Below are 27,669 nucleotides of genomic sequence, written 5' to 3'. Positions count from 1 at the left end.
TGAAGTAAAAAGGTGCAGGGTGACATAGATAGTCTTGGAATGCATAGGTTGGTAGAATTTAAAAGCTTTTCTAATTTAGCATTAGCATTTTAATTTTGGAGAGAGATGAGTCTTCCATATAACAAAAAATAGCTTCTTCTTTTAAGATAATGAAAATTTTAGTTATCATAATTTAATATTAATGAGTAAGAAATTAATATAGAATCATAAGACAAAAACAACATAAAACCATTTAAAGAAAATAAGACATTTATTTTTCTGCATTTAGATTGCAAAATTGAATGGTAGTAAAAATGAAAAATTAATAAGAAAATTAAAACATATTATATAAGAAACAAGACGCACAACACAATTGAAAGCATACCCAAATCATAATAGCTTTTAGCTGCTATCACATGGCCAACCTTACAATTTGAACACTAGATTTCTTATTCTAATATCATCTCATATAATATATACTCTTAGATGATACATAAAATACCCAAATCAAGATAGTTCATAAAGTTTCAAGAGCACAATCGTGTAAAGTCGAGCTTATGGCATGTTCTTTTATTCTCTGTAGACAATTCTAAACTTTTTCCTCAATCCTTTTAGTTTAATAGTTTTATGATTAAATATAAATATAACTACTTCAGCGTGTAATATCACACCATATATAGATATTAAAATATTTATCATAATAAAGTTTGTATGTGATAATTTATTTAAGTCGAATAACTTATTATATCGACGTAGATATAAATATATCTGTACATATAACTTAAATCTTTTCCTTAATGTATAAAAACTTTGTTATGAATGATCAAACTATTTACTTCCTCTTTTTATGTGTATATATAGCTAGTTGTTTGTATTTAGCTTATTTTGTGCAACTCTCTCCTCATATATATATGTTGGTGTTGTTGTAAAATTTATTGCAAAAATTGATTACTATGTGTAAATCCATGAAGTGTTTTATTTTTGATCTTTTCTGTTTACCTTTTGAGGGAGAGAAAAAATTGAATTCACATATGATATATAAATATCTCATAAATTCAAATTATATCCGTCTATTGACTATTTTTCGTTAAGTAAGATTGATTACCATATATATTTGATGCAATTTTTATTAACTATCAAGGAAATTCAATGGGTCATAATGGTTATTTTAGACCTACAAAAAATATTGACTTTGTACTTAATTATTATGTTTTAGCATATTATATGCCATGTAAAATTTAAAAAACAAATTGGTGGCTTGTAATTAAAGAGAAAGAGAAAATGAGTAGAATAAAGAAAACGGTCAAGATTTTAGGAAAATGACAAAAAAAAAAGTTAGACAAGGTTAGCTTATCCGTCAAACATTTCATAAGGTTTGTTTCATTTCTAGCAACCATAAAAATTATTATATACACATTTTATTTCTTTTAGTCTCTTTTTTAGCATTAGAAATTTATTCAAAAAAAATTTTATACTAAAATTAAATCTCTAAAAAATATTTTTTCTTTGTTTTGTGTATTAAGGTTCTTTTTTTCCTTTTCCTGACGCTTCAATTTTGAGATAGAGTTTTATTTTTTTTCTTATGTTATGGCTACATCAAATACAATTTGTTTTTGTTTAAAAAGGAAAATAGTGAGTTATAAATAAAAAATAACTCCAACAAAAAGTAAGTAGTGTGAGACAAAGGAAAGATCAATGACTAAGATTCATCCTCCACTATGAAAATCTATGGAGGCAAACATGTATAAAATGGATACATGGTTCTTTTCCCTTCTTCCCCACCTAACATAGTCTATTTCCAAACCCTTGAGTCTCCATCGTTGATCTGATTTCCCCCTCAATTCAATTTTTAAGAGAGACATCAGTGAGAGTGACTCAATTTTGCCAATAGTACTACTCAAAGTTTTGTGGGTTGACATCATAGAGGACGAAGTGGGACAGACGTCAAAAAAAATAGAAATGGACTCCTCGAGTGATTCATGGTAGAAGAGAAAGGTAAAAGAGGAAAAACATTAAGGTGGATATGATCGAGAAGCTTCCTTATCATCTGGTTCAATCCATCTAGGGATGTTTATCAGTGGATGCTACTACTAGAGATGCCACTGTGTGCAAGAAATGGTACGAATCCTTGAAGACATCTTTTAACCTCAATATGGACGAGATCCAATATAGGAGAAAATCTTATCATGATCGTAGAAACATTTTTTTGAGCTCCATGCAATCAACCTTGACAAATCACGACATGGAACACCTTCAAGATCTTCAGATTTAGTCCATATTATACTATTAAAGTGATAAAGAGGTTAGGTCTTTTCGAAAACTAGTTGTCGCTTCAGCCTTCTAGAGAGGTAAAAATAAGAGCCATGGATTTAAATTTTACAGCTAATAATTTTAGTACTATATAACAAACATGCTTACACCTCCTAAAGGTTTTTTTTCTCCAGGGAACACATCTGACATGGGTAATGTTAGAAGGTTGCATGTTTCGTACTTGTGTTGTTATAAACTTCCCTTTTTTGAGAGATCTTATCCTTTTCAGAGTTTACAAATGTGATGAAATGTTTTCAAAAATTATTAGTAATAGTCCTAAGATGGAATACATTTCACTTGAGGACTATCATAATTTGAAGTACATCAGGTTTTCTAGTTCTAAAATTAAAAATTTCCTCATTGATTGCTACAAACAACTCATAAAAGTTGTCTTAGATGTCCCATATCTAGTTTTCTTTTCATATAATGGGAACATTCTTGAAAATCAACGTAGCCATTTCGATTTACTTCATTTTGTGGCTCCATGTCTCAGCCTTTTAAGTACTATAAAGTTTTCATAAGTGAATATAAAAGCTTATCACATTGATAAACTCATTGTTAAGTTCAAAAACCTTGATTTTTATAGAGGTTCGACCACCCACGTGCACCAATGTCCTCTCTTCAAGTCAAGTAATTGTTACTTCAGTATCTCTTCAAATGTTTGTTTTCATATACTTAGTTTCCCTTATCATGTACAAATACTAGTTTAAGGTATCTGCAACACCCCACTCACCACTGCATTACATTTCTACTTAGAAACCCCTAATTATTTAGACCCTAAGCCACCTAAACTTATTTAAATTTATCTCGTAGCTTTATATCGTAGTTCGTAATTTTAATTCGTGATTTTAATTTTATACTAATTTTATTATTTTATTTTGATTGATTTTATACATTATTATTAATTTTATTTAAAAAATAATAATTTTCAGGAGAAAATGGAAAAAGAGAGGAGAAATGCGGCGTGGAAACGCCCGCGGGAGAGGCTGACCCTGCGTATCATGTGCGTGCGTGTTCACGTGACCAAGCGCAGGATCTGTGCACTGTGCAAACGTCCCATCCACACAGGGCATGATGTTGGTCTGCGCGTGCATTTTATCATGCGCAGACACGCTAATCCGCTCGTGTCACACCCTACGCAGACAGACCAGGTGTTGTGCACTGTTGTGCAAGCCGTCCATATAGTAGGCTTGCGCAGATAGGCCTGCATACTGTAGGCCCTGCATGCGATAGGGTAGGCTGACACTTGCAATGCACAGTCGGCTTAGTGAGGTGCACTGCCACTTCGAGCAATGTGTCACCGCCCCTTTGGGCGCCGTGCGCTGCCTTGGGTGGAGAGCCACTACCAGTGGAGGATTTTTCCTTCATTTTTTGCATTTCAATCATGTCGCATCAAATCACCCATCTTCCACTCAACTTTCTCTCTAGTTACCGAATTTTACCACTTGGCACAAATCCAATAGTCCCCATTTTCTATAAATAAGGACCCCTTTCTCTGATTTCCTTATCACTTCCATTTCATTCTTCCATCTTCCAAGAGCTTAGTGAGAGAGGGAGTGATTTAGAGAGATAAAGAGAAAAGAAGAAGAAGAAAGGTGTAGCAAAACTTCGAGATTTTGGTAAGAAATTTAGTATTTCTTTAAACATCTTAAGGAGTATTTCTAGAAAATAAAAATTTATGAAGTCTGTGTTTTGTGTTTTATATGTTTCGTGATTAGTAATTCTAATAAATTGATTTGTTCTTAATTTCAAGCATGCTATGTGATTTTACAGGAACTTGATGATCTTCATATAAATTAAATAATATGAATTCGGCGATAATTTTCTAAAATATAAGAAAAAAGAAAAGAAAGAAAGAGAAGGGAAATGAGCCTGAATGGTCCAAAAAAAATATATGTATCTGCATTGACATGCATAATGGATCAAGTGTCTCGTTAGGCTCTTTATCTCTGAGGTGTTTCTGTTTTTCCCTTCCCCATCTGGTTTGGAAAGATGCGAGAGGACTGCTCCCTATGGATGACGGTGTATCCTTTGACGAGTGCGGTGACGCAAATATCTGTTAAAGCTCACTTTTGGCTAAGTACTGTCGTGGCTATAGAATTTCTGATAGGAGCACTGTGATTGGTATGACCATGGTCACAGATCGTATCATGGTTTGGCAAGTTAGAAATGTACCTGAGCAAATTGTCATTATCTATATCTGATCTGGTCATTCCACATGAGCAGTCGAAAATTCCTATCTACCCTCAGAGATAGAAGTTGGAACGACTTCGTGAAATATGACATGAAAATTTGAGCATTTCATAATTTATTTGATTTTCTCTATATTTGAGTATTATTTTGATTTGATTATTGTGACCATGACATAATCTTTCCTTTAATAAATAAAAATTATTTTCATAAAGTAAGACAAGACCCTGACATGACCTGACGATAAGTAGTAATGATATTATTATTCACTTTTAAAATCTTACGACATTATTTTAATAATATTTTCCTTACTGAGTATATGGAACTCACCTTTTCCATGCCCCCCCCAAATGTGGAAGATAGTGAGGAACCAACTACTGACCTACCCCTTGAAGTCTATGAGGATCCCATGGATCCACAAACCTTGAGTGCATGACTTGTCCCGCACTCTGATGAGTCCAATCACGTAGTGAAAGAAGTGGCCTTTTTATATTTTAATTTTTGTATTTTGTCACTTCTGGCCTCAGTTATATATATGTGTAATTGGAACTCATATATTTTGGTAAGGGATTTATAGTAATTTGCTCTGCTGCATACTATTTTTATCATACATTCGTAATCTATTTCTGTATTTGGCCCCCTTATGCTTTAATTAGCATTTGGGATATCACAGTATTTATCTTTACAAATTATAAATGTTTATTTATCTTGGTGTAAAGTTTTGCCACTCGAGCATTTCTCTTAAACACTCAATTCACAAGAAGTTCTCTATGCCTATTCTTACAAGTATAATACTTGTTTGAGATGTTTAGTTTCACTATTCAAATGTTTCTCTCAAATATTCAAGAATATGGAAAGAAATGTGTCAATTTTCATTTCACAAAGAAGAGATTTATAATATGATCTCAAAGAAGTCTCTAAGATGATTTTCAAGATCTGGCTCAAGAAATTTGACGTGCACAAGCATCCATGTAAATCTATAAGCCTTTCTTGTACTTTCAAATTTGGCTCAAGTGCATGAGCCATCCTTGTAGATTAATGAAGTTTGACGTTCGTGAGACATATTAAAAGTTACTACTTAACTCTTTTCTGTAGAATTGATGCAGAACCCATAATCAACTGCTGTGATAAAAAAAATTCCATTTATAATATTAGTAATTAAAATTCTAAAACTCTCAACAAATCCTCTCTACTAACTCGATAATTCACATAGAAATAGGAGCTAAGATAATTGGGATAGTTTGAATTGATTAAAAATTACATAAGTATGAAGTTGATAAGTTACAAATCAATTAGTAAGAAAATTGATAAAATGCCACAAGGAGTTAACTTGATAAGTTAAATCAATTCTCCGTTGAACAAGATGGTTGAAGAACCCTCTAAAAGAGTAATCACAATAGCATAAGGTAAAGCAAACTTTAATTTTATTAATTTGACAAAATTGATGGATTAACTATAACTAAAGAGTGGTGACCTTTATATAGTATTCACCATAAATATTTAAATAAAACTCAAAAACTAGAATTCTAATTAAATTCCTTAATTTAACATAATCTAGGAATACATTAAAATAATAATTAAAATAAGCAACTTAATTAAAACATAAATTCTCATCTCTTGAGATGAAAGAGTGTTGTGATTGAATTCATCATGCTTTTTTTTAACTTGGATTCAGTATTCAATATTTAATTAATTCTTGTGGTAGAAGTTAAGTTTGTAGATGTTTAGAAAGCTTCCATATTAAAGTAAAAAATAATTCTTCTTCTATGAGAAAATCAAAGAGAAAATCCAAGAGAAAAATCTAGAAGAAAATCTAGGAAATAATCCAAGAGAAAATCTAAAAGGAAATATAGGAAAAAATCTAGGAAACAATCTAAGAGAAAATGACACGATATCCACTAAAGAGAAGCCTAAACTAGTGGAAGGCAAGAAGTGGGCCAGCACTGATGAGCTTCCGGGAAATGAGAGAAAGAAATTATGAGGCGACAATGCTCCAAGCTCAAACAGTGAGGCTAAATTCAACAAAAAGATATCCCGGTTAGGAAGAACTGACACGAGAAGGTACCAAAAACCAAAAGGGTAACGGATCTTACTGCTAAAGAATGACTCAGGCCGAGGATCCTAAACAAAGAAGAAAGTCCGAATGTGGTTTGGGTATGGTTACTCTTAGGGTACACGTGTTGCAATGCACATACAGGACACATGGCCCCCATGTCCACCAATGTTCCAAGATCCTGTGATGAGCTAATCAAAGCAAACTTATAACTTGCATAAAAATTGGAGGCAAGTAAATTCTTTAGCGCATGGGCACGGAAGTCCACGTGCAAACGAGGTGACTAGCACGAGAACTAAACATGCGGCCCACCCTACATGCCCCATGCGTGCGCACGACCTTGTATGACAGCATGGACCGCACGCACGAGTGCATGGCAGCATCCATGCTCGCAGCCTGCTAGGGCACCGCGCGAAACATATTGGCACGCGCAGGCCCAAGGTCTTGAACGCATGTGCCCCGCGTGGATAGGCTAGGATCTGGCCCCGCCGGCATCGCGCTTAGGCCATGGCCCAGCCTGTGGGCCTATTTTGCGTAACCTGCATGGACTAGCTGGCCTCTCCCCATTTTAGTTAATTAATTAATTTTATTATTATTTTAGTATTTAAAAGGCTTTGAGACCCACTTTTTAAATTACCCATGTTTTAAATTCAAATCTCACATGTCTAAAATAATTTCCACGTGTTTTACGTGAAAATCACATGGGATAAGTATTAAGGTATTTTAATTATTATTTTATTATAAGTCTATCCCTTAAGATTATTTAATTAATTTATTTGGGATATAATAAATACTTTTTTTATGTAATTATCCCAGATTTAGATAGAATTTCATCTAAAATTTTATTTTATTAAATTATCCTAAGAGTTTGTACTCATTTAGATTGCCCAAAAAATTCTATAAATAGGCCTTTGCCTATAGGTTGTAAACACACCAATTATAATCAATTTTAAAAATTCTTAAAAGTTTAGACTTTTCTTCTTTTAGCATTTTTGCTATATTAACTTTTTTAAGTTTTTCAAGAAGTAGGAGTCTTTAGAAGTCTTGTTGAGGTAAGGAGCGAAGATCAACTGATCGGTAAGTCCATGGTGTTTAGTTCTAACATTATTGATGTGATTTTAGATGGCCCTAATTTAGTTCCAAATATGAAATCTTACATCAAGGAGGAACCCTATAGAAATCCAGATTATTGCAGAATAATTAATCACAAGTCTGCTACAGCACAAGGTCGCACCCATGCAACACAACAGGCGTGCACATGCAGGTCACGCAAGTCCTGTCCCAAACAGGCAAGCAAGTCCATAATTCTTTTGTTTTTTAAATGGGATTGACCTAAACAGGAAAGTAAGTTATAGTTTCCTAAATAGGAATGACCTGAAATGAAAAGTAAGCTCCAGTTTTCTAAATGGGAACGCTCTAAACAGGAAAGTAAATTATAGTTTCTTAAACTGGGGCATCCTAAAAAGGAAAGTAATCTCATCCTTGACTACTTTCTTAAATGGCACTATTCTAAGGAGTGGGCTGAGTTTGTCTAAAGGAAACTTGAAGCCCAAGTAATGCTTCATGGGCTTGGAAGAGTTATAAGGCCAATTTATGGCCCAACCCAAGATGGCCCAAAGACCTCATTACCAAAGTGGGCCAAGGCCCAAAAGATAATGGTGGATAGAATGTGTTGTGTATGTGACAACTCTTTGGCACATGCGTTGATAACCACATGTGCAGGAAAGTCTACTCACACATGTGGGAGCCTCACCCACGAGAGGAAGCATGTGAGGCATGCAACCAAGCCAATTCACATGCCCAACACGTGTTGGCATGCGCACAGGACTTATGCAGCATGCTCATGGCAACGCACATGTGCGCAGGCCACCGACCGCTCCCCTTATGGCCCATGCGTGCAACCCAGCCCGACCCGTGCTCCAAATAGTCCACTCGTGCGGTTTACTCTCCCTAATCCTTTTAGGATTCCAAAACTACACTTTTCCTAATTCTACAAGGTGTCCAAGCTTTCACAATTATCCCATGTGTAAAATATGTCCAAAATAATTGGAGGGAAGATATCCTTGAAGGTTTGGGAAGAGGAGAGTATTATTTAATATTATTTTATTATTATTTTAATGTTAGTCTTATGCATAGAATTAATTAATTATTATTTTAAGGTTTGGATAAGGATATATATGTATTTAAATTCAAATTAGGTTAGAATTTTATTATTTAATTAATAAAGTATTTGTTTTTTAATTAAATTAAAAATTAGAATACTGATAGGGATCCTAAATCCTATTCCATATAGAAGTAGAAACTAAGAGCTTATATAAAGGCCTTAGCTCAAGCATTGTAAACACAATCTTTTGAGAATTAATAAAATTAAGCTTTGATCTTTTATTAGCCTTGTGCTAAGTTTTTCTCTTCAAGTTTTTCCAATCTAGGTGAGCTTGCCGAAGTCTTGATTGAGTTGAGGAGTTGGGATCGACTTATCGAGTAAGTATGTGGCATCTTTCTTTTTCTCGTTTTTGTTTTCTTAGTCTTTATTTTTATATTCCTAATTTTTAGGATTGTGAATTCAATTAGAGGGAGGGGTTTTAATTAGATTGTTTGAATTTTGATATTGCATGCGATTGGGTTAAGGTTCTGGGAGTTAAAACGATCCTCCCCATACCCTCCCATGTCACAAGGACTCTAAATTGATACACTATTAGTTTTGATGATGTAAATCTCTTAATGTACTATATATGCAGACAAGTCTATTTTCTGTACACATGAAGGTGAATATATATATACACCCGATATGCTATATGTACATGTATATATAATATGTAATGATTTAAACTCATGAAATTATTCATTTTCCTTTTAAAAAAAGACTTAGTTCAGGAACAACGACGAAGGAGGTGTGGGGGGTGATCACAAGTGCCTAAGAGATCATCAGTCAGAACTCACCATGAAACTTTTTAGAGGAAGTCATGAAGAAGTGGAGGTGATGGATTATTTGATGAGGAAGGCTACAAACTTGAAGAGGACGAATATTTCCTTGCTAAGAGGACTTCTTGAAGCTCATCCTGGGCATATTATATCAACCATAAGGAGATACTGAAGGATTGCTAAGAACTCTATAGTTCAGATCCATCACACCCTTGTGCTGTCATCGTGACTGAGATGGATGGTGATGAGTGAACATCATCTTTTATTTTCAGCATTTGTTTGAACTTTTATAATTTCTCTTTATTTCGTAAAAAAAAAATTTAAAAGTAACTAAAAAATAAAAAAAGATGTAGCTTTTAGGATATTTTTTCTTATTAAAATATTAAAAAATTAAAAAAATCTAAAAAATATAAAAAATTGAAAAAAAATTTAAAAATGAGGTTTAGAGAAATTAGAAAAATAGGAAGAAAAAAAAGAACTACTAGGCAGCAGACCAAAGGCTTATTTTCCTCATTTATTCATTAGTGGTACTACTGTTGGCAGACTTTTTATTATGTGGGTTTTGTATTTGATGTTATGACCATGACGTGTTTTCTTAGATGAGTTTAAAATATTTTTTTAAACATGTTTGCTCCTTTTTTTCTTATATGAAATTTGTTATCTATTAAGTATGAATTAGTTCATTCATACACTAGCATGCTCATATATTTAATCACCATTTTACATTATTATCTACATAAATATATTGGAAATATAATATTAAATTATATTGATGTACATATACACGAAGAATTCTTCATATATACATATTTATATACATCTATACACTCTAGTGAATTAAGTGGGAACTTTGACATTTTATTGCATTATGTCTAGATCTTAACATTTTAAATCAAGGGTATGTTTGGTTTAAGGAGTATTTCTTGATTGCTTTAGAAAATTATATCTTTTTCTTAAAAAGTACGATAGGTTTTAATATTTTATTAATTAAGATGTATTACTTAATGATCACCTAAGAGTATTTAGGATTTTCAATCTTGGAGGAGTCATAATTATGAAAGAGAAAAAAACAACTCATACAACATTGGTTAAGCTACATTTAGAACACTATTTTTATAAATGATACTAGAACTTGAGTTAGCATATGTGATTCGCTATCTTTGATCTTATGAAAGCTTTAGTTATGGGAGATTTTGTTATTTCATTCCATCTAGAATAATAGAATGTAATTAGAGAATCTTTCATAAAAGTTAAGTACTCTAAGAGTTTTTTCTCTCATCATCTTCATCTAACTTTTATGAAAGATGTTATAGAATCCAAACAAAATCGATGTACCCAATATAGAAAACCAGCACATCCATCAATATTAGTTGTTAGTTTGAGATCGTCTCTAATATCATTTATAAACTACAAGATTAGAGATTTATTCCTTTGCCAAAATGGTTACCTCTTATACCACATATATATGTATGTCTACCTCTTCATAGTACCATTTATGTGGAAGATTGAAAGTTCAAGCCAATTGTTCAATTTATTATTTATACATTTACAAAAATTACCTAAATATTATTAACACTATATAATTAGTTGACATATAGCATGCATTGGTTAAAAACTAAAGATAGATTTGTTTGGAGTAGGAAGAGACCACAATTTATAGATAAAAGATTTTATTCCACCACATGATAGTTTTGAAGGGCTCTTAGATGGACTTTATATATACATATATTTATTATAGTTTTTTTCTATGAAGTAAATTGTTTTAGTGGTAAAAATATATGTCATATTAGATAAAATCCATCTAATATATAAGAATTTAAAGTACAAAAAGTTGAGTTAGATGACTGAGTATACTAATTATCATATAAGTATAAAAAAGTAGAAAGGACTTTTATGATAGTTTTAGCCGCCAAGAAATGATTATTATAAGTAACAATTTTATACTTTTCGAAAAATGAGTTATTAAAGTATCTTGAAGTGAATTTTTTAGTATAATTTATATTTAAGTATTTTATTTAGCATAATATATCATATTAGTTTAAGTACATTAAATGGATAAAGATTTTCAAGGGCATAAAGTTAACTTTATCTAAATGAATAAACGGTGTACTATTGTTCTTTTACAATTATAGTTATCATACTATTGTTCTTTTATAATTATAGAAATTATTCATCAAAATACACACAAAAAATTAAATAAATTAGTAAAAAGTGTAAATAACATATTCCTTTACTTTTTTTTATATGTATATATGTAGTACGTACATCAATAGTATTACATATATGCATGGAATAGTAGCTATCGCATGAAATATTTAATTAAGTTAATTTTTCATTTGCTGCTATATATTTATAAAATTTAGAAAAAAAATATGTAAGTGAAATTGGAGTATCGATCCTTAGAAGAATATGATTGGAATAGTGGTTCCTAATGTATGTTTTTTTTTTAAGAGTCAAACGAGAGCTTGGTTTGTTTGTTTTTGCATTGTAGAATACATAGGTTGATAGAATTTAAATGTTTTCTACTTCAACTATAGCGTTTGAGTCTCAGAGAGGGACGAGTCTTCTAAGTAAAAATAATGGCTTTTTTTGAAGATAATAAAAATTTTATTTATTATAATCTAATATTAATGAGCAAAAAGATAGTATAAAATCAGAAGAGAAAGACATCACAGAACTATTTAAAGAAAATAATACAAATTTATTTTTGTGCATTTAGATTACAAAATTACATGGAGTATAAGTAGTAAAGATGAAAACAATAAGTGAACCAAAACAGATCATACAACAAACAATATACATAACGCGATTGAAAGACTATTTTTAAGTCACTATCACATGACCAACCTTGTAATTAGAGTGCTAGATTTCTTATTCTAATATTATCTTATATAATATGCTAAAGTGATTACTTAAAAACTTAGACTGAGACAAAATTACTTAATCAATTAAGTATAAAGAAAAAGACTAGCTTAATTGATAAAAGATGAACAAGTTCAACATCATTAATGGATACTCTTAAAGGATACATAGAATGCCAAATCATGTACATGCACATTTTTCTTTGTTGAAATATAAGAAATAATTTGAAGATCACTAAAAATAAATTACAAAAATATGAATGGTAGACATCTCCCTCAATCCAAACTAATGGAAAGACACAAAGGATGTGACTAAAGAATATCAAAACCGTACAACACAAAACACAAACATAAAAAAAAACAAAAAAACATTAACTCATCAAAAAATAATACAACAATAGAAGAAAAAAAGAGATGAACAAACGCACCAGGAAACGTAGGAGCACCCAACAATAATAGGTGACACCACAGAAAACCAAAAACAACATGAATCTTGATGCACATATTATAAATGATAACCTTTTTTTTAATAATGGCATCTATAAATATTTCATATGAGCCAAAATTCTACATAGATTTATTTCAAATAGTGTGTTATTGTCTTTTAATATAGAAAATTTTCATCAAAATAAACATGAAAATTAAAAATTATCAAAACACATAGATAACATATTTCTTTTACTTTTTTAGTAAATATGTAAATATGTAGTAGATGTGTCAATTATATTATGTATATACATGGTATATTAGCTATAACATAAACTATTTGATTAAGTTAATTTTCCTTTTGTGCTATATATATTATAAAATTTACAACAAAACTATGTAAATGAAATTTGGGGCATCAATCCTTAATTATCATTGAAGGATTTAATTATTTTTTTTTGCATTTTAGATAGTCTTGAAATACATAGGTTGTAAAAGGTTTCCTACTTTAGCTTTAGCGTTTGCATTTTGGAGAGAGGTGAGTCTTCCATGTAATAAAAAAAAAACCTTTTTTTTTTAAGATAGTGAAAATTTTAGTTTTCATAATTTAAAACTAATGAGCATGAAATTAGTATAGAATCATAAGATAAAAAAAAACATAAAACTATTTAAAAAAAATAATGCAAGTTTATTTTCATGCATTTAGATTGTAGAATTGAATAGGGTACAGAATAATAAAAATGAAAAACTAATAAAAGGGCTAAATCATAATATATCAAGCAAGATCCATAACACAATTGTAAGACTAGTATTTAGTCACTATCGCTTGGTCAATCTTATAATTAGGATACTAGATTTCTGATTTTAATATCATCTCATATAATGTATACTCTTATATGATACTTAAAATACTCAAATCAAGATAGTTCGTGAAATTTCAGGAGCATAGACATGTAAAGTCGAGCTTATTCCTTTTTTTTCTCTTCTTAGATGATTCTAAACTTTTTCTTCAATTCTTTTAGTTTAAAATTTTTATGATTAAATATAAATATAACTGCTTTAGTGTGTAATATCACACCATATATAGATACTAAAATATTTATCATAACAAAATTTGTATGTGACCATTTATCTAAGTTGAGTAACTTATTATATCGACGTAGATATAATTATATATGTGTTTATGTATATCTTAAATCTTTTGCTCAATGTACAAAAATTTTGTTATGAATGATCAAATTATTTGCTTCTTGTTCCTACGTGTACATATGTCTCTAGCTATTTGTATTTAGCTTATTTTGTGCGGCTCTCTTCTCCTCATATATATATATATTGGTGGTGCTGTAAAATTGATTATAAAAATTGATTTCTATGTGTAAATCCAAATAGTGTTTTCTTCTAGATCTTTTTTTGTTTACCTTTTTAGGGGAGAGTAAAAAGTGAACTCACATATGATATATAAATATCTCGCCAATTCAAATTATATACATCATTAACTTTTTCCATAAATTAATATTGGTTACCATATATATTTGATGCAAAGTTTTTTAATTGTTAAGGAAATTGACCGGGATCATAATGGTCATTTTAGACCTAGAAAAAAATACTTATTTTATACTTAATTATTATGTTTTAGTATATTATATCCCATGTAAAGCAAAATATAAAATTCAAAAGAAAAAATTAGTGGACTGTACTTGAAAAGAAAGAGAAAATGAGAGGGAAAATGAAAAATAGGGAACAGAAAATAAAAAGAAAACGGTTAAGGTTTTAGGAAAATGACAAAAAAAAGGTGCGATAAGCTTTCTTTACCCCCTCAAACGTTTCATAAGGTTTATTTTATTACAAGCTACCATAAAAATTATTTTTTATACACATATTATTTTGTTTAATCCTTTTTTAACACTATAAATTTATTCAAAAATTCTTTTTTCTGAAATTAAATATCTAAAAAACTATTTTTCTTTACTTTTGGTATTAGTTTTTTCCCCCTTTTCTCGAAACTCCAATTTTGAGTTAGAGTTTTGTTTTCTCTTCTTTTTAGTGTCTAATTTTTTTTAATTTAAAAAGGAAAACAGTGAGTTGTATACCAAAAGTAACTCCTACAACAACATGAGTAGTGTGAGACATAAGAAAGATTAACAACTAGGATTCATTCTCCACTATGAAAATCTATGGGGGCAAAAATGTGCAAAAGGGATAGATGGTTTTCTTCCCTTATTCCCCCACCAAACACAGTCCATTTCCAAACCCTTGAGTCTCTAACATTGATATGATTTCCCTATAACTTAAATTTCTGAGAGTGAGATTAGTGGAAGTGACTCAATTTTGGCTATACTGCTATTGAGATTTTTGTGGGCTGACACCATGGAGGATAAAGCTTGAAACCCTCAAGATCTTTGGATTTCGTCCGTGTTAAACTACCAAAGTGACAAAGAGGTTCGGTCTCTCCGAAAACTAGTTGTCACTTTAGCCTTCCTGAGAGGTAAAAATAAGAGTCATGGACTTAATTTTGCAGCTAACGATTTTGGTACTGCATAACAAACATGCTTACACCTCCAAAAGGTTTTTTTCTTTGGGGAACACATCTAACATGGGTAATGTTAGAAGCTTTCTTGTTTCTTACTTGTGTTGTTATAACTTTCATTGTCTGAAAGAACTTATCCTAACCAAAGTTTACATATCCGATGAAATATTTTCAAAGGTTATTAGTAATAGTCATAAGATGGGATACATTTCACTTGAGGACTATCATAATTTGAAGTACATCAATTTTTTTAGTTCTAAAATTAAAAATTTCCTCATTGATCGTTGCAAACAACTCATAAGAGTTGTCTTAGATGTCCCATATTTGGTTTGATTTTCATATAACAGGAACATTCTTGAAAATAGATGTAGCCATTTCGATTTACTTCATTTCGAGCCTCCATGTCTCAACCTTGTGAGTACTATAAAGTTTTCAAAAGTGAATGTCAGAGCTTATCACTTTCATAACCTCATTGCCGAGTTCAAAAACCTTGATTTTTATAGAGGTTCGACCACTCACGTGCACCTAGGTCCTCTCTTCAAGTCAAGTAATTAGTACTTCAGTATCTCGTCAAATGTTTGTTTTTCATATACTTAGCTTTCCTTGTCACATACAAATACTAGTTTAAGGTATCTATCTTTACAAATTATAAATGTTTATTTATCTTGGTGGAAAATTTTACCACTCAAGTGTTTCTCTCAGACACTTAATTCCCATGAAGTTTTCTACACATATTCTTACAAGTAAAATACTTCTTTGAGATGTTTAGTTTCACTAACTCAAATGTTTCTCTCAAATACTCAAGAATATGGAAGGAAATGTGTCAATTTTCTTTTCACAAAGAAGAGATTTATAATAAGATCTTAAGAAGTCTCTAAGATGATTTTTCAAGATTTGGCTCAAAATACATATCTTTTGACGTGCACAAGCCATCTATGTAAATCCATAAGCCTTCCTTGTACATTCATATTTTGCTCAAGTGCATGAGCAATCCCTGTAGATCAATGAAGTTTGACGTGCATGAGCCATCTTTGTAGAAGTTACTCCTTAACTCTCCTTTCTCTGGATAGTAAAACTTCATTTTCTTTATTAAATCGATGTGGAACCCAAGATCTACTAGTGCGATAAAAAACATAACATATAATATTAGTAATCAAAATCCTAATACTCTCAACAAATCCTCCCTACTAACTCGATAAGTCACCTAGAATTATGAATTAAGGTAATTGGGATAGTTTGAATTGATTAAAAATGCCACAAGAATGAATTTGATAAGTTAGAAATCAATTAGTAAAGAAACAGATAAAATGTTATAAGCGATTACCTTGATAAGTTGAATCATCCTTCCACTCAACAAGATGGTTGAAGAACCCTCTCAAAGAGTAATCACAATAACGTAAGGTAAAACAAACTTTAATTTTATTAATTTGACTTAATTGAAGGATTAATTACACGTAAGAGTGGTGGCTGTTATATAGGCATTCATCTTACATATTTGAATAAAACTCAAAAACTAGAATCCTAATCAAATTCCTTAATTATCTTATTCTAGAAAAACATTAAAATAATAATTAAAATAAACAACTTAATTAAAACATAAACTCTCAGTTCTTGAGATGAAAGAGTGTTGTGGCCGAATTCTCCATTCTTTATTTGACTTGGATTTGGTCTTCAATATTTTAGTTAATTATTATGGTAGAAGTTGAATTTAAAGATTCTTTAAAAGTCTCCATGTTGAAGTTAAAAATAGCTCCTCTTCCATAAGAAAATTGAGGAGAAAATCAAAGAAAAAATCTAGAAAAAAATCTAGAAAAAAATCCAAGAGAAAATCTAAGAGAAAATCTAGGAAAAAAATATAGGAAATTATCCAAGAGAAAATCTAGAAGAAAATCTAAGAAAAAAATATAGGAAATAATCCAACATTATCCATGAGAAAATTAAGGATGGGAATTCGCTAGGAATCTTTTGGTTGAATTCACCATGAATTTTTCTTACTTTTTTGCTCGATGATTTGTCATTCCCTTTGAAGTAGAATTCCTATGCATGTAGTTCATTAATTTAGTTGTAACTCTATTAACAATGAATCCCAATTCACCTTTAAGTCGGTCACCAAAAGGAAGAGATGTGAGAATTCTCCCTCGAGTAGGATTCTTGTGCAGGTAGGAATTTTTTCCCCTCTAGAACTCTTCCTGGGAGTTCTTTTTTTTTTTCTAGGATGCATTTTTGGTTCTTTTCTAGACTATTTTTCTTAGTTGAAAATATGTTTCCCCTTAACATGAAATTCTTTATGAAAATCAAAATAAGAATCTATTTTGGGCATGAACTCTTCATGGGGAAGAGATATCTTGCATGAGTGAGACTCTTTCTTCCCTCCACCTCTTGGAATTCCACTTGTACTTTCAAGTTTTCTTGTGGCTTAGCTGTGCTCACATCTAGAATACATCTATAATTTTCTTACCCTAGATTTTTTGAAGTGTCTTTAAACAACCTTGAGTACCTTGATTCAAGAGAACTCAATTTCAACGCTCAACTTGAGGTAAGAAGATAGAGAGAATTAGTGAAACACAAGAGTGAAACACGTGAAGGAGTGTTATTTTCTAACCTTTCTTACATGTTTCTTACAATGTCTTTACTTAATGAACTAACCAAAATAAAGCTTTATATGGAAGAGTTTTGAAGAATACTTAAAGTGCTTAATTGGGTGGAAGTAAGAAAAGATCTCATACTTCATCAAGAGTCAAGAGCTCTATTCAAGAGGAGGTGGCCCATTCCTTTTTTTAGTGCTGTTGTTTCTTTCTTGCAAGAGGAAGATTCGGCTAAAACACTACATGAGAATGCCTCAATTCGAGAAAAAATCATTTTAAAGAAGGGGGACGGTGCGAGAAAGGGAAGGCAACTCATAATAAGTTCCCATGATAGAGATAATTGTAAGCAAATGGTTAAAAAAGTCCTTCAAATCATGGATTCTCGAGTATTTCATATGATGGAGTCGTCTACGCTTGTTGGGAGAGCCATAACTGGACACTCATCTTTTTTAAGACACATTAATTATATAAATAATAAGAGTCCTAAAGATTTTGGATACTTGATTATTCATTCTTCCATAACTGAACACAACTTTTATCATGAATGGCTTTCAACTTCAAGTAAATCTCATAAGAATTCAAGAATACTTATCCTACCAGGTAAGGCCAGGTTTCAAAAGATTTACATGATTGAAACTAAAATTCCTTATCAATTTAGAGTCTTTTTCCCAACAAGAGAAGAAGAATCCTATTATTACAAGTCTTGGCCAAGATTGCGCTATTCTTCATCTCATGAAAGAAAATCCTTCATTTTCTCTTAGATTTTTTCTTATATTTTCTCCTAGATTTCTCTTCAATTTTTTCCTAGATTTTTTAAAGATTTTTTCCAGATTTTCTCCTTGATTTTTTTAATGAAAGATGAGTTGTTTTCCACTTTAATTTGGAAGCTTTTAAAGCATCTTTAACTCAAACTTTACCAAAAGAATTAACTAAGTCATTGTTATAGCATACACCTAGGTGTTGGTTTGTCAAATTAGGAGTAGCGCTGAGAACTTATTGATTTAAGCAGTTATGTTATAATTACTCACTTTTTAGTTATAGAGTTTGGCATCATTGTACTCAATGTTCTTGTATATGTTGACGATCTGACTATATCTAGAAATGATGGAACGATTGTGTAAAATTTAAAAGATTATTTGAGTAGGTGTTTTCATATTTAATATCTGGGAAAACTGAAATATTTCTTAGGGATTGAAGTAGCATGAAAATCAGAAGGTATCAACGTAAGATGCATTGGACATTATTTCTAAGATTGGTATATTGGGAGCTAAACTGGTTGACACTCCTCTTTAACAAAATCATAAAGTAAAACTTGCTAAGAATCTTGATTTGCATGATCTCAGACAATACAAACGTTTGGTGGGACAATTGATTTACTTGAAAATTACTCGGCCAAGATTATCGTATTGTGTGCATATACTTGCACAGTTCATGCAACAACCAAAAGACGAACACTGAAAACATATTTAAAAGTTGTTTGATATCTAAAAAGAAATATGGGTCAAGGTGTCCTCCAGCTGATTATGATATAAAAATATACATTTACTGTGACTTTGATTAGGCAAGTTGTCCTTTAACACGATGACCCTTAATTGGTTATTTTGTTCTTTTCAGAAGTTCGCCAATCCCTTGAAAGACTAAGAAGCAACAAACAGTATCTCATTGTATGGGTCCATGGCAACCATGGCTTGTGAATTAAAGTATTTGAAAGGATTGGTGTCTGCTCTCAGTGTGATGCATTCAAGACCTATATGTCTATAGTCTGATAATTAGAAAGGTTTCCACATAACTAATAATCCAGTTTTTCATCAACAAACAAAACATATTGAAATTAATTGTTACTTTGTATGTGATGAAATACAAAGTGGTAATATTCAAACCAAATACATCTAATATTTAGGATCCTCATGCTCCGACTTGAGGGAGGAGGGGTATTGGAGATTATAGGCATGATTTTTTAATTGATCTAAGGTGTTAGCAAATATTGGAGATTCTAGGTATAATCATGATCATGATATTCCCTTGATTTTAGGCATAAGCAAATATTTCCTTATTAATTGTAAATATTCATTTGATGTATTTCTTCTCTATATATATTCACAACTCATGGGAATAAAATAATAGAAAAAATTTAGCCCCAAATTACTAAGATTCTTTTAGATCTCCTATGACATGCTTAAAGCTCACCACTATAGGTATACCTTCCATGACAATGACACCTAATTCTCTAAGTACGTCTCTCTCTACTAACTTTTCATTAAAAAATCTTGCTCTACTGCCCTCCACCTCCCATTTCCTCCTCAATACATTATCCCTTCATCCTTCTTGTGAAAAATAGCTTTTAAATTTATCCCTATCACACCCATCCCAAAAGATTGCTGCCAACATTCACCTTCTTAAAGTCTTAGCCTTAAACTAGTTGCCGATCTTACAAAGTATAACCTTCCACTTGGCTCTAATTCTCCTTCTCTACCTACCAGGACCTATATTACAATTTTGAGAACAGGTACTATGGCCAAATGCCAAACTAATCTCATCATTAATATCCCTCTTGAACCAGTTTCTTTTTCCCAAGCCAAATCCTATCTAGAATAGAGAAATGGCATGTGTAAGGAATTTAATGTGTTAATTAAAAACCTAAAATGGGAGCTTATCCCTTATCCCCTATAGTGTAATTTTTTGTATCATAAATAGATGTAGAAAATACAAAAACATTATGATAGTTCTATGGTTAGATTTAAAGCATACTTCATTGCAAGATGATGTACAGAAAAAGAAGGTTTCAATTATTCAAAAACATTTTTTCTAATAGTAATATTTGCTCTTCTCAAAATGGTCTTAGCAATAATTGTTTCATTGCAATGGGACATATAGTAGATAGACATTTATAATGCCATCTTTCAGATGTATGCATGGAGCAACCTCAAGGTTTATTCATTCTAAATTTTAATGAGATGTTTGCAAACTCAAGAAGGCATCATATGGCCTTAAAGAAACTCTGTAGACCTAGCTCTAAAAGATTAGTACCTTTCTCACATCTTGGTGTACATGGCCTAAATGCAAACACATACTTATTCATTCTCCATACTTAGAAGATTACTTTTTTTGTGTCTATATTGAGGATATATAGGTAATTCTTCTCAAGCTATTCAACGGTTAACTAAATTAATTCAGTATAGGTTTGTATTTAAATTTTTGAGAAGATTGTACTAATTTCTTACTATACAAGCAATAACTATGAGCTTTTTTTATCTCAAAGAAAATTCTCCACTATCTTTTTGATATGATTAAAATTACATATTTTAAACCATGTTTTAGACCTTTAAATGTTGTTTTAATTCTATTAAAAAATAGTGGGACTTTTTTTCATGATCCCAAATCATACTAATAAGTAATTGGTCTCCTATAATATCTTAGTATTACAAGACATAATATTGGATTTGTTATCATTTGCTTACATCAATTCATGCAGGCACGTGCATATGACCATTTGGATGTCGTGAAGGACATTTTTGATATATCAAAGGTACTTCAGAATCTTAGTCCTTTGTATGTTCCTATGAATTATCCCGAGATTTCTATTTTGATATGAATTGGGGTAGGTGTCCAAATGATAAGCGGTCATGTGATTTTACTTAAAAAGAATTTGGTTTCATGGCAATCGAAAAAAAAAATAAGTAATTGCTTGTTCCTTAACAGAAAGTGAGTATAAGATAGTAATGTGGCGGCTTCTCCGGCACGAGTCGCGATTCGATGTTTTGCTCCAGTCAACCTGTAGAGAAAAGGACGGTGATCACAGTGGTGTAAAAATTGCATCGAACGGGAACCGGGAAGGGCCTCATCGGAGGCAAAAATTGAGGGAAGCCGCAATGGCGCCACAGTGTTTTCCGGCCGATTGGCCGGTAGTTTGGCTCTGTTGGCCACAGGTGGATTCAGCATCGAAAAACAAGCCAAGGGGAGAAATTTTACCTCGTTTGGCGGTCAGAAAATCCTCCGGTGCGGCAGTGGGTGGCGGCGGCCGATTCCTCCGGTGGTTGGGTCGTCTTCTCCGGCGAGGGTACTGGAGGCTAGGGTTTGGGGTTGGGTGTGGGTGAGGTTATTTATAACCTTCCCTTTTTAATCTCAACTATCCATCACGATTTAATCTGGACCGTTCGATCGCGATTAAAATAAGAATAAATCTGGGCCGTCTATCGTGATGCGATTTGGACCGTCCGTGCGTGATTCAATCTGGACCGTCCGCACGCGTGAGATCTAGGTCGTTCGTGCGCGCTTTTGATTTGGGCTTTCCGTGCGCGCGGGAACGGATCTGGGCCGTCCGATCGTGCGCACGCGGATCTCTCACGATGCCCCGTCCCGCGTGGCTTCCCGCTTCAGCGTTCCTGCCATGCAGCGTGTCCTAGTTGGCTGGGACTGCTGACCGGGCTGCTGATATGGCTGTTGACGTGGCGTATCTTTTCTAAATTGCGTTTTGACCCCTGATTTTCGATTTTTTTTTCAAAAATACCCCCAGAATCCAAATTTTCACCACTTTTTCCCAAAATCATTTTCAATTAATTTCCAAAAATAATTTTACCCAATTTTATCATTATTATTTTTTTCTATTAAATTAAATTAAATTAAATTAAACATATAATTATTACAAAATAAATTAACTATTAAAAAAATAAAATAAAATCTAAAAAAAAATTCCAATACAAAAATAAAAATAGTTTTTGGGGTGTTACATATATCTATATATATATATGAACGCAGATAGGAAATGAAGGTTTTTTCTTCTTTATTTTCCTATCTAAACACCTAGTACAAAGGGTTAATTTTATAGGGTTTACATTCCTATTTTATCTTTCTAATTTTAGGAGTAAATGATTATATAATCAATAACAATAACTGTTATAAATATGTAACCAATAACAATAACTACTAGAAATATGTAACAATAATTCATGAAGATATGCAGTCAACTATTTGATTATTTCCATATATTCTACAACCCCCCTCAACTTGGTGCATAAATATTGATCATGCCCAACTTGCTAATGAAGGATTTAAATTTTGGTCTAAAATGCCCTTTAGTAAAAACATCAAATGTTTGTTGCTCAAAAGTCACAAATAACATATAAATAACTCCATTTTCTAACTTTTTTAATTAAATGTTCATCAATCTCAATGTGCATCATACGATCATGTTGAATTGGGCTATACACATTGCTTATAACTAATTTGTTATCACAAAATAGTCTCATATGTGTTTCTACATCTAATTTTAGTTCTTTAAAAACTCTTTTAATCCATAATAACTCACAAACTCAATTTTCCATAACTTTATACCCAACTTTTGTACTACTTCTAGCAACCTCATTTTGTTTCTTACTTTGCCAAGTAACTAAATTTCCCTATAAGAGCGTACAGTAGCTAGAGATTGATCGTCTATCTAAAACTAAACCTGCCTAGTCTGTATCGGTGAAGATTTCTATACTCGTTTTATTACTTTTCTTATATAGGAACCCTCTTCCTACTGTACTCTTTAGATACTTAAGAATATTGTCCACAACTTTCAGATGTTTCTTGTAAGATGACTGCATATAGTAACTCACGCCACTAGCGGTAAAAGCTCTATCAGGTCTTGTATGAGACAAATAAATGCATTTTCCTACAAGACATTGATATTTATGTTTATCAACTAGAACTCCATTAGAAGCATCTCCTAACTTTCTTTGTGACCTCATTTGGTCTATAGCCACTCATGTCTGTCTCCTCTAATATGTCAAGAACATACTTTCTTTGTGACATAGAAATTTCCATCTTTACCTTGTAATTTCCAAAACCAGGAAGTAGTATAAAGGCCTCAAATCTTTAATCTCAAATTCTAATGCAAGATGTTTCTTCAACCTACAGATTTCATCATCATCATTCTTGGTAAGTATATCATCCATGTATACAATCAAGACAACCATATTCCCATCAACAGTGTTCTTCACAAATATTGTATGATCAGATTGTCCTTGACTATATCCTTCTTTTCTTAAGAAACTTGATAAATATTTCTAACCAAGTTTGGGAAGACTATTTTAATCCATATAATATTTTCCTCAACATATAAACTTTCCTTATGAACTTCTTTTCAAAGCCAGGTGGCATATCCATATAGACTTCCTCTTCTAACTCTCTATTTTAGGAATGCATTTTTAACATCCAATTGAAACAATGGCCACTCTAAATTCATAGCTACAGAGAATACAATCGAATAGTATTTAATTCGATAATAGGGGCAAACATCTCTTAATAGTCAACTCCATAGGTCTATATAAATCCTCTTGCTATTAACTTTGCTTTACAACATTCTAAGGATCCATCTGAGTTGAATTTTACATTGAAAATCCACTTTTACCCGACAATCAATTTTCCTTAAGGCAAACAAGTCATATTTTCTAAAGTATTTATTTCTTCAAGGACTACCTTATTCGATTTAGGAACCCTTAGTGCTTCCTGTACAGATTTAGGTATATCTAGACTTGACAATTGTGAGATAAAAGTATGGTAAGATGATGCTAGACAATTATAAGATATAAACTTTGATAGAGGGTGTTGAGTACATGATCGTGTTCCTTTCCTAAGAGTAATAGAGAGGTCTAGAGGGTTAAAGTTCACTTGTTGAATAGAATAAAACTTAGACTCTAGAGATTCAGATATTGTACTTGATTTTTCATATCTAGATATCGAATAAGATTCTTGGCTTTGAGAAGACACAAATGCATCTTTTTTACTTTGAATTGGATTTTTTTTAGTGTAGGTGTTTTCAAACAATATTTCCCCATTGAAGCATGCAAATCCATTGTCCTTGTGCCTGTTTTGTGTTCAGGCACTAAGATGGACCTCCTATTTTCCTTATCCATAATATCAACATTAAAGGTTGTAGTTTCATTATTTGTGTAATCATTAGAATTTTTTTCAATCTTTTCATTTTCAAACATGGAGTCTTCATTTCTTCTCCCCCCTCCAAAGAGGACTAGAAAAGCTTTGAGACTCAAAGAATGTAACAGTCATTTTGACAAAATAATTTTTTGGTAGGATCAAAACATTTATACCTTTTTTATGTGGGAGAATATCCTAAAAAATATCTTATTTCTCGTGGATCTAGCTTATCTCTATTATGATTATGTATATAAATGAATGCAGCACATCTAAAGGCCCTTAACAATAAATTTAAGGTTAGTTGAGACATTAGAAAAGACTTTTTGAAAACTATTAGAGCAGTCTAAAATTTTAGAATTCTTGATGGCATCTTGTTGATTAGATATGTAGCAATAAAGATTATTTTCCTTATAAGTATTTAGGTACATTACTGGTAACCATCAAGGACCTAGCTATTTTTAAAAGGTGCTTATTTTTTTCTTTCTGTTAGCCCACTTTGTTGAAAAGTGCAATTATAAGAGTTATGATGATCAATCCCTTTTTCTAAGAAGAACGACCCTAATTTTTTTTAAAATACTCATTTCTTTTAAAATACTCATTAGGTTTCAACTATATTATAAAAATTTTTGAAAACATGTTTTACTTTAGATTTTTCTTTAAGTAGATAGACCCACATTAGATATGTTTGATCATCATAAACCATTCTTTTTAAAAGTTGGTTAATGTCCTAGAAGGTCTCCACAACATCACTATGAATAAGAGAAAAAAGCATAGATGGTTTATATGGTTGAGTAGGAAAGCATGCACGGTAATGTTTAGCTAATTGGCAAATGTCACATTGAAATGATGATACATTTTTATTACAGAACATATATTTGAAATATGGGAAGTTAGGATGACCTAACCTTTAGTGTTATACCATTATTTTATCACTAGTAGAACTAAAGCATTTTCCAAGACTTGAGGATTTCAGTTGCTAACATAAATAGTTTATATCATCAAAGTAATAGAGACCTCCATGTTCCTTATCATTGTCAACCATCATAACCATATATAGATTCTAAAGTTCACAATAGTTTGAAAGAAATTTAACGTAGCAACTTAAGTCATGAGTTATTTTACTAACAAACAAAAGATTATAGGAAATATTTAAAATGTGAACGAAATCTTGAAGAACAAGAGTATTAGTGATGTGAGCACAGGTATCAATGGAAGAAAACTATTGAAAACACAATAATCCCGCTTGAAGCTTGATTCTTGCCGCGAACTAGAATCATGAAGAAATACAAACAGTAGGCATTTGCTCGTACAAGAAAGTCATGCAGCTTCGCACAATGCTAGATGCACGCAACGTGAGAGCCACACACGCGCTAGCGCAAAGACACTACATACACATGGGAAAAAAGAATTGTCCACGGGAAAGGATAATATCTTTTTCTGTAAGGACTCCCACAGATCCTGTCCTAAATAGGCAAGTAGTTCTGGATTCTTTTTGTTTTCCAAATTGGATCTTCACAAAGAGGAAAACATCTACAATCCTAAACACTTTCCTAAATGGGATAAAAAGGTTAAGCTTGTTCAAGAAAGAAGGCTTAAGGCCCAAGTGGCACTTCATGGGCTTAAGGAATTACATATCAAGAAGCAAGGCTGATTCTTTACCCAAAAAGAGGTAGACAAGATCAATTTAGCCATGAAGGCTCGCAGCAAAGGTGCGTCGCACATGTGACCCTCTTTCCTCACATGCACGGGTAAAGGCGTATTAGGGAAAAGGATTCTATACACGCGAGAATCCTCCACCCAGGAGTAGAGTCCTCACTTGACCTCTTTTGGATCAGATTGAAAAGTCCATCTTAGACTTAGAAGCTGTGGCAAAAAGAAGATCAATATAATAGAAGAGTCCTAAAAAGAGACACAACTGTATGGTAAGCCAATCATGAAGGAGAGGGCCTTAACCATGTGGGAGGAAGTGTTATTCGAGAAGGAAACTCCTTGTGACAACCCCTCAGTTATTTGACAAAAATCTCAAATTTTCTTATGTTTAATTTAATTTTTAGATTTTAATTTATATTTAAATTATCTTGTAATGTGTTTGAGAAAAAATTAAATGCAAGTTTAAATTGAAAGAGAAATTAAAAGAGAAAAATTCTAAGAAAATTGCATGCAGGATTTAAATCCCAAAAGCCAACCCCTGCAGACAAGCAAAAAGGCCTTACGGGCATCTACAAGCCTTGCGAACAAATCCCCTGCTTGCACGATAGGACTTGCACACCTACACATATGTGGATAGGTCCTCTCTACTCCTCCACTGATGAGCTACTATTTGGACAGGCCTTTATGTACCTCCACTGCAGTATGCTGCCATTAGGCATGCATCAACTATGCACTGGTCAACCACTTAGCTGACCAATGACTGCTCCCTCTTGCATGTGATCCAATGGTTCATATTGCTCTGTTCATGTATATTTAAACCCCCTCTCCTCCTCATTCTTCTATTTTCTTCCACTATTCAAAGAGAAAAAAAATTCTAAAGTGAAAGAGAGAGAACTCGAGAGTGTGAGAATAACCTTGAGCTGCTGTTGTCTCCTCCATCGCAACAAACTTGTCACTGAGCTCATCTTTCTTTCCCCGAATGGTAAGCATCAATATGGCTTTGTTACTCTTTTCTTTTGATCCCAATGCACCTTATAGCAACCATTTCCTCTTTTCTAAGATCAAATACAGACCGGTTCTGCATTTTTGCCTGCTGCTGTAATTGTCATCTTTTTCGAACACAAGAGCTTTTTTCCATCACTTCTTGGAATCGAACCAATAGTCAACATTCAGTAAGGAGGGGAGCAATATTTCTATGCTTTTAATGAGTTTTATATATCATTCAAAATGATTAAAATGTTAAGAAATTTG

The sequence above is a fragment of the Carica papaya genome, chromosome 5 (assembly GCF_054855325.1).
Source record: "Carica papaya isolate Zhongbai chromosome 5, ASM5485532v1, whole genome shotgun sequence".
In the NCBI taxonomy this organism is placed as follows: Eukaryota; Viridiplantae; Streptophyta; class Magnoliopsida; order Brassicales; family Caricaceae; genus Carica; species Carica papaya.
This window is presented reverse-complemented; position numbering follows the sequence as displayed.